General features: G+C 39.6%; 1 protein-coding gene across 2 annotated transcripts in view; it reads left to right on the forward strand.

Annotated features, from left to right (window-relative positions):
• LOC120571571 (solute carrier family 45 member 4) overlaps positions 1-7,443 on the forward strand; it is a 55,141-nt gene that overhangs the window by 2,325 nt on the left and 45,373 nt on the right. The window lies entirely within an intron of this gene.

Below are 7,443 nucleotides of genomic sequence, written 5' to 3' on the forward strand. Positions count from 1 at the left end.
AAATTATGTCTTAGTATGCTTCCTTATATCCCAACTCATAAGGATCTTAACTACATGTTCTCTACATGTAATTGCACACACTGTTCTAACAGAGATACCTACCAGTCTCATCTATCCAACAAAACACACACAAACACACTCTACAGTCATGATGCACAAGTGAAATACAACTGAAATATAAATAATTTTGTGTGGGACTTGTACTTTAAAAATGGTTGTTTTAGAGGTTGAATTGCGGCTTAAACACACAAAACGCACTACAATATCCAAATTGACTTTGGCATTTTGTAAGACTGCTGTTGAATACGGTGTTATCAGCCTACACCAGTATGTTCACTGCGACTCCAGATCTGTTTAGTTAATGGTTTCCACACCACACGACGAAGCTTGAGTGTCTCAGTGGGAGCCGATGCAACTCGCAGGTTCCTAAAAACAAGTATCCTGGTTTAAAGAGATTGAAAGACACTTATCATGCAAACTCCACGTCCCTGGTTTTAGTCCTCACTCACTCACTACTGGCAGAACGGTCTGATGAAGGCCACAATGCAAAACAAAATCTTCAAAATAAACAACTATTGAAAGAAATAAGCTCTTGCACATATTGGATTGGCTAATACTACTAAATCTTTTTGGCAGAAGTTGAAGTGAATTGAAACATAGCTCTTCTTTTTGTTTGAAAACCCACCATTTTGCCAAATCTGATTTAGGTACTGCCTCCCAACAATGTCGTACTTTTGCGCTCTCTCACCTTCTTTGCCTTTCTCTGTCACACACCCACACACCGCTGATCTGGTTTTGTATCCTGATCCTGTCTGTAGATAACCGACTTCCTACTGGTGTAAAGTTTTAATACACAAACCTGAAAAGAGTGAGTATGTTTTCCCACCTCTGATCTGAGAGCAAGACTGTGTTATGCGTGTGTGTGTTTGTCATCTCACTTACATCAATGCCAACAATAGCCCCCCTTATCTCTACCAGATCTCTCTCTTTCTCTCTCTCACACCAACACAACAACACACACACACACACACACACACACACACACACACACACACACACACACACACACACACACACACACACACACACACACACACACACACACAACTAGAACAGTAAGTTTACCATGTACATGTGACACAATAAATATGTACTGGAGTAGCGACAATACCAAGTAGGTTATTTTAAGTACATACCTACGTGAGATCGGATCATTCTTTCACTCATGAACTGAGACGTTAGAAAACAAAAACAAGTGTATCCTTTAATTAAAATATTAACTGAAAAGTTTTTTTGTTTTTAAATCAAACTATAAGAATATTCTAAGAATAGAGACCTTCCACTTAGTTTGCTTGCTCTCCTGTCAGCTCTCCTCCACTCTGTATTGGGGTTCTCTTTTTTTTTTTTTTTTGGCTGTTCCTTTCTTCTCCCGTCTTTCTTATTGGTATCTTGTTTCCATTTCTGGCTTGAGCTCCAGTGTCGCACCCAGAAGCCTTTTCAATTCTGTAGTTTATTCCAGGTGGTTTAAATTCCTCACTTATAGTCACAAGAAAGACATGTTTGTGCAAAGATGCATTAAACTTTTGAGAAAAAGCAAGCAAATGTATCACCGGTGCATTTCAGAAACCGTTTACAATTACAGTAATTCTTGACCTTGGGCAGCAGTAATACTGTCTCCAACAATGTCCATTAAGTAGTACTTCAGCACCAGTGTTATCACTTGTGAAGAAACAATTCTGTTCACCTCCAAGACTTGAAAAACCAGCACAGACCTTTCAAAAAAGTAATGCAAGTAGTATTTAGATATTTGGACCAGCAGCCTAATGTCTATGCAGAGCTCTTAAAATCTTTCCCATTGCAATTTTAAACTACAAAAATGCACCAAAAGTTCTGGTAATGGTCAGGTGAGCTCAGACAACATAAACAAATTTGGCCTCACCACCACACTTTGGAGCTTTTTGGCCTCTGCTGACTGTAGTTCATTTTAATACTGCATCATTGAGAGGTTGTGAAACATATGCACTTTGAGCCAAATTTTCAGTCATTTAAAGTTTTCTCTTTCCAAGAGTTTTTTTAAAGTCATTTTATCCTACAGTAGAAATGTCAGTCTTAAATGAAATAATGATACTTCTCTCCAGCTTTTTGGATTTTGTCCAGTCACTGTTCCCATCTTCACTGACTCATCCTGTCCCAGGACAAACTGATGTCCTGCTTTCCAATTAAATTACCAGAGAGCTGACTGGATGCCAGACGTTTGTGTAGAGCGCTTTTGGTTGACTTTAGGTCTTCACCCCACCCACACCCTTATCTCTCTCTTTTATTTGCTGTGTCACTGTGTTAACTGTTGGTGTATGGTATGCGTTACATATCCGACATGGCATGTTGATGAGTTTTAGCGTTTTGTTAATGTTTTGATGTGGTCGTCTCAAAGGCGGTGTATGAAGCATTTGACATTTTGACTGTATGTCTTGGAATGCTTCGGGGGAAAAAAAGCCCAAACTAACATTTTAAAAACTGGTCTGCAGCAAGAAGCACTTCCTAGTCTCTTGTAATTGGATCACACTTCATATGTAAGATCTTTTTGTAATTCTGTGTGCCTTAATTGGCCAGGTGAATGCTTTTATTAAGATCTATTTATTTGAGCCGTGTATAAAATGTTTCAGAAATGTTATTTGGTGGGGAGTAAGCAGATTTGATCAGACCAAGTAATATGGGAAAAAAATGATCATTTAAAAACTGATGATTTCAACTAAACTTGTTACAAAAAGTAAGGAAATTTGTGTTAGATTATAGTTCCCTTTCAAATGGTTCACCATTTGTAAGGAACATGCATTTGTGGGATGAGCAGCAGCGCTGAGTATGTGGGTTGCGCCCATGAAAAATTTGCCAAATCTTCTCTGCCAATGCCAAACAGCTTATTCTGCCATTGACTCGTTTGGTGGATTGGATGATTCAATCCACCAAAGTTTGAAGTTTGAAGAAACAAGACCTATTGGCAATTGAACAGTGTATTCATTTAACAAACAGGAGCCTTAGTAGCGTGTGGAAGAACCATACACAGCCACAACAGCCTGGCACCTCCTCCTCATGCTGGTCACCAGCCTGGTCACACACTGCTGTGGGATGGCATCCTATTCTTCAACCAGCATTTGTCGCAAGTCAGCCAACGTGGTTGTGTTGGTCACTCTGGCACGAACAGCATGCCCAAGCTGATCCTACAAGTGTTCAATGGGGTTGAGGTCAGGACTGCTGGTTGAAGAATGGGATGCCATCCCACAGCAGTGTGTGACCAGGCTGGTGACCAGCATGAGGAGGAGGTGCCAGGCTGTTGTGGCTGTGTATGGTTCTTCCATACGCTACTGAGGCTCCTGTTTGTGAAATGAATAAATTGTTCAATTGCCAATATGTCTTGTTTCTTCAAACTCCAATCATCCAATCCACCAAACACCAAACGAGTCAATGGCAAAATAAACTGTTTGGCATTGGGAGAGAAGATTTTTCATGGGCGTAACCCACATACTCAGTGCTGCTGCTCATCCCACAAATGCATGTTCCTTACAAATGGGGCACCTTTTGAAAGGGAACTAAACAGGCTTTCCAACGTTATAAGATTTATTGCCAAAAAGCATTGTTACCACAGAGAAATAATCTACCAAACACAAATTTCCTTACTCTTTGTGCTAAGTTTAATTATTTTCTTACTTGATTACTATACAGACAAACCGGTAGTAAGGTATCACAGAAGTAACTCTAACCTGTAACACTATATACAAACTGCTACTTTATTCTACAACTCAGTATTGCATATCAGGTAAAGAAGCATTATTTGACTACATACTGGAACAACTATGTTGGTGTGTCATTTGTCTAACGAGGTACTGTGAAACGGGTTTCTCTTTAACTCTCTCTCTCTTATTATATAAAACAACCGGTTCATCAGAATCAGTTTTTGTACTTTCTATCCGTAAGCACCAAGTTTTGTTTTATGTTTATGAAAATGTTCTCAGCAAAAGTTATTTCTTTCTGAGTCTTGGTGAAGTTTTTGGTAAAGTCCAGCGTGATTATGAGTCAGCACAGCCTGCCGGCTGCCAGATTTGATCATAACATCATGTTGTGGATGCTGCAGATGAAAACATTGTTTGGAATAATGTTGTATAGACTCTAACATGAAAGCTGGTCACTAGACTAGACAGACCATTTCTGTTTAAGTTGTAGATGCTACTACTTTTTGATTGTTGTACATTGTTGTACAACTTGGACTCCCAGATTGCTTGAAATGTAGTTAGACAACATATTTTTAAGGTTTCAGTTCAGTACTCTGCTGAGCATTAGGAGTGTACGGATCTGTACATACTCATACTACCTATTACTACCTATAGGAAGACTTGTTTTGGGTACCGATAATTGGATCAATACCCAAAAGTGTGTGTGTGTGTGTGTGTGTGTGTGTGTGTGTGTGTGTGTGTGTGTGTGTGTGTGTGTGTGTGTGTGTGTGTGTGTGTGTGTGTGTGTGTGTGTGTGTGTGTGTGTGTGTGTGTGTGTGTGTGTTCCGTTTCCATTGTGGGCTGGGCTAAATCTTGGTCTTGTGAGATCCTGAACAGGTCTGCACAGGCAAGAATATTTTTGTTTGACTTTTTGCCAAACAAGCTGGTTGTGTGAAACAATGATGTTTGTTACATCATGAAAATGCCTGCATTTATCGATACGTTAGTGTTGAGCTGCTTTAAGTCGGTTCATGTGGCGGAGGGGTTTTTATGTGTGAGGTTTGAACTGACCAGGGTTATATTTCTGTTTTCTGCTTGGGTTTGTCTTTTCAGCCATCAGTGTGGCTGAAAAGAAGAAAAAAAAAACACCCACAAAGGGTGAGATAAATCAAATAGACCTATATCTCCTCATTGCATGTTCTTTTATTTTTATTTATTTATTTTTTTTTCTATCTCCTGTTTGGCTTGCTGATAGGTTGTGGATTAAAGCATTAGGTTGTGGATTAAAGCATTAGGTAGCTGTAAGGTGAGATATAAGAAATTCCAGTTTCATTTAAAAGTTACATATAGCTACTTTAAGTAAAATCATTTACCAGAGAAACCAGAGACATCTTTGTTGGCAAGCAAAGGATGTGGTTTTAAAGTTTGCTTGTGTGGGTGAGAAGAAATGTAGCTAAATAGACGTTTAGTCTTCTGGATTTTCCTTTCTTTTACTAAGATAGTGCGACTCGAGGACAGAGACTCTTCAGTCTTTAAAACACACCCCCCACACACACACACACACACACACACACACACACACACACACACACTACATGTCATGTCATTTAGCTGACTTTTATCCAAAGCAACTTCCAATTAAGTGCTTTCAACCATGAAGGTGCAAACTCTAGACAACAATTAGTAAGTGGAAATACATTATCTTTAAATAAGCAAAACTACAAAGAGCCATAAGTGCAGCTTCAAGAAATGTGTGTGTGTGTGTGTGTGTGTGTGTGTGTGTGTGTGTGTGTGTGTGTGTGTGTGTGTGTGTGTGTGTGTGTGTGTGTGTGTGTGTGTGTGTGTGTGTGTGTGTGTGTGTGTGTGTGTGTGTGTGTGTGTGTGTGTGTGTGTGTGTGTGTGTGTGTGTGTGTGTATATTATTTTTATTATTATTTTTTTTTTTAACCAGGGCAGCAGTTTTCAGATTACATTATGTGTTTCCATAATTGTAAAAGGGTTCTCCAATGTTTTCTCAGTTAGCCTTTTAAAATGATATCAGATTAGTAAACAGAATGTGCCTTTGGAACATTGGATGCATGTTTGCTGATTATGGGCAATGTAGATATTGCATTAAAGAGCAGCCACTTCTTTCTACAACTGTCGAGAAAAGTTTGGGGTCACTCCATTCCACTCCATTACAGACAGAATAACAGCTGAGATCAATTGCATTGCTTTTTTTTAACCAGGGCAGCAGTTCAGATTACATTATGTGCTTACAGAATATATATTTTGAGTGGGCAAGGTTCTGAGCTAGATCCTCACCAAGTTACCCAGTAGGTTTAGTTTGTCAGGTAAGATGTGAGCAAAGAGTGCAGAGCCTGGGTACATGATACATACACAGTCCCTCTAAAAGTGGGCAGGCCCCCTGGGTCAGAGAGACAGGAAGCAGGTGGGCGGTGCAGTAATGTGATGTTGGGTAGGGGGTACTGTTGTCAGAGGGGGCACAAATGAGCTTTGAGTTACAGTCCTGTGTTTGTGTGGTTATGTGGTGAGGGTGACACACTGCCAGTAACATGACTTGTGTAGAAATTGGCCAAGGCTGTTGTCAACGTGTCAAAACCTCACTGTACCCAGCTTCAAACTGCAGGAGTTAACACAGCGTTTTTACATTAGGTCTCTCTAATCACTCTCTGTTAGCATGCTAGTTGTGAGAAAAAGAAAAGCTTCTGGGTCAGCAGATTGAAAAATGATACTGAATGTATGAGACACTAGAAACTACATTGACATCAAGTGTCTAGACAGGATCTGCAGGCTATGGATTCAAATAACAGTGTGTATGTGTTGTGCGTTTGTCCTGCACAAACAGGACAGCCTGCTGTTGCTCTCAAACTAATAATCTTTTTTATAAAGCTCTGGTCACCTTCAACCTGTCTTGACAGGGGCTTCATGCTACTTTAGCACAGAGATGCTATGTTTTGCTTTTGTCTGAAACCTATAGTAGCTTGTGGAAATAAAATGTAGCAAGAACCTTGTTAACTAGCTAAAGGACCAAAACAGACTCAGGGAAACTAAGTCGGTGATGTTTTTTTCTTTTGAAAGCAAAATAGGTTAGCTAGCTAACTGTGTTGTGCTAACTGCTCTGGGTGTGAACCAACTGACTGCAGTGTGTATTTGGGCCACTTAGACTGCTAACTAGCTAGCCTATTAGCCAGCTGTGCTAAAAATAAACACTAGGATGACTGGGCTATTAATGGCTGCAATGCTAGCCGACACAACACATAGCAGAGTCCTCTCATCTCCTCTCCACTATAACCTTTGCTAGTGTTACATTAGCATGGCAGGATATTTCTTGATCACGCTTTGTATCACCACAAAAATAGACCTGAGCCACATTGTTGGCCTCTTGACCCATAAGTCTTCAGGTGACATAACAGACACACCACACTGGCCATTTACTACCAGCAACTTAGTTTTTCCAGGCAAAAAAGGCAGTTTTTTTTTTTTCTGCACATCTACAGTGGCATCCAGACCCCCTTTTATACTTTATATGAAAACTGTATACTTTTATACAGTTTTCAACTTTCAACAAGTTAAATCAGTAAATATGAATCACAATGCTGGTTTTCACGATGGTGAGGAAATGTCACAATAAGATGCATAAAATGGGTCCCATACATTTTATAAGTTGATCCAGATAAAAATGTGTGTAACTACCTATTAATTAACTGAATAGTCAAAGTTAGATTTAGTATTGGATT

This window comes from Perca fluviatilis, chromosome 13 (assembly GCF_010015445.1).
Source record: "Perca fluviatilis chromosome 13, GENO_Pfluv_1.0, whole genome shotgun sequence".
NCBI lineage: Eukaryota > Metazoa > Chordata > Actinopteri > Perciformes > Percidae > Perca > Perca fluviatilis.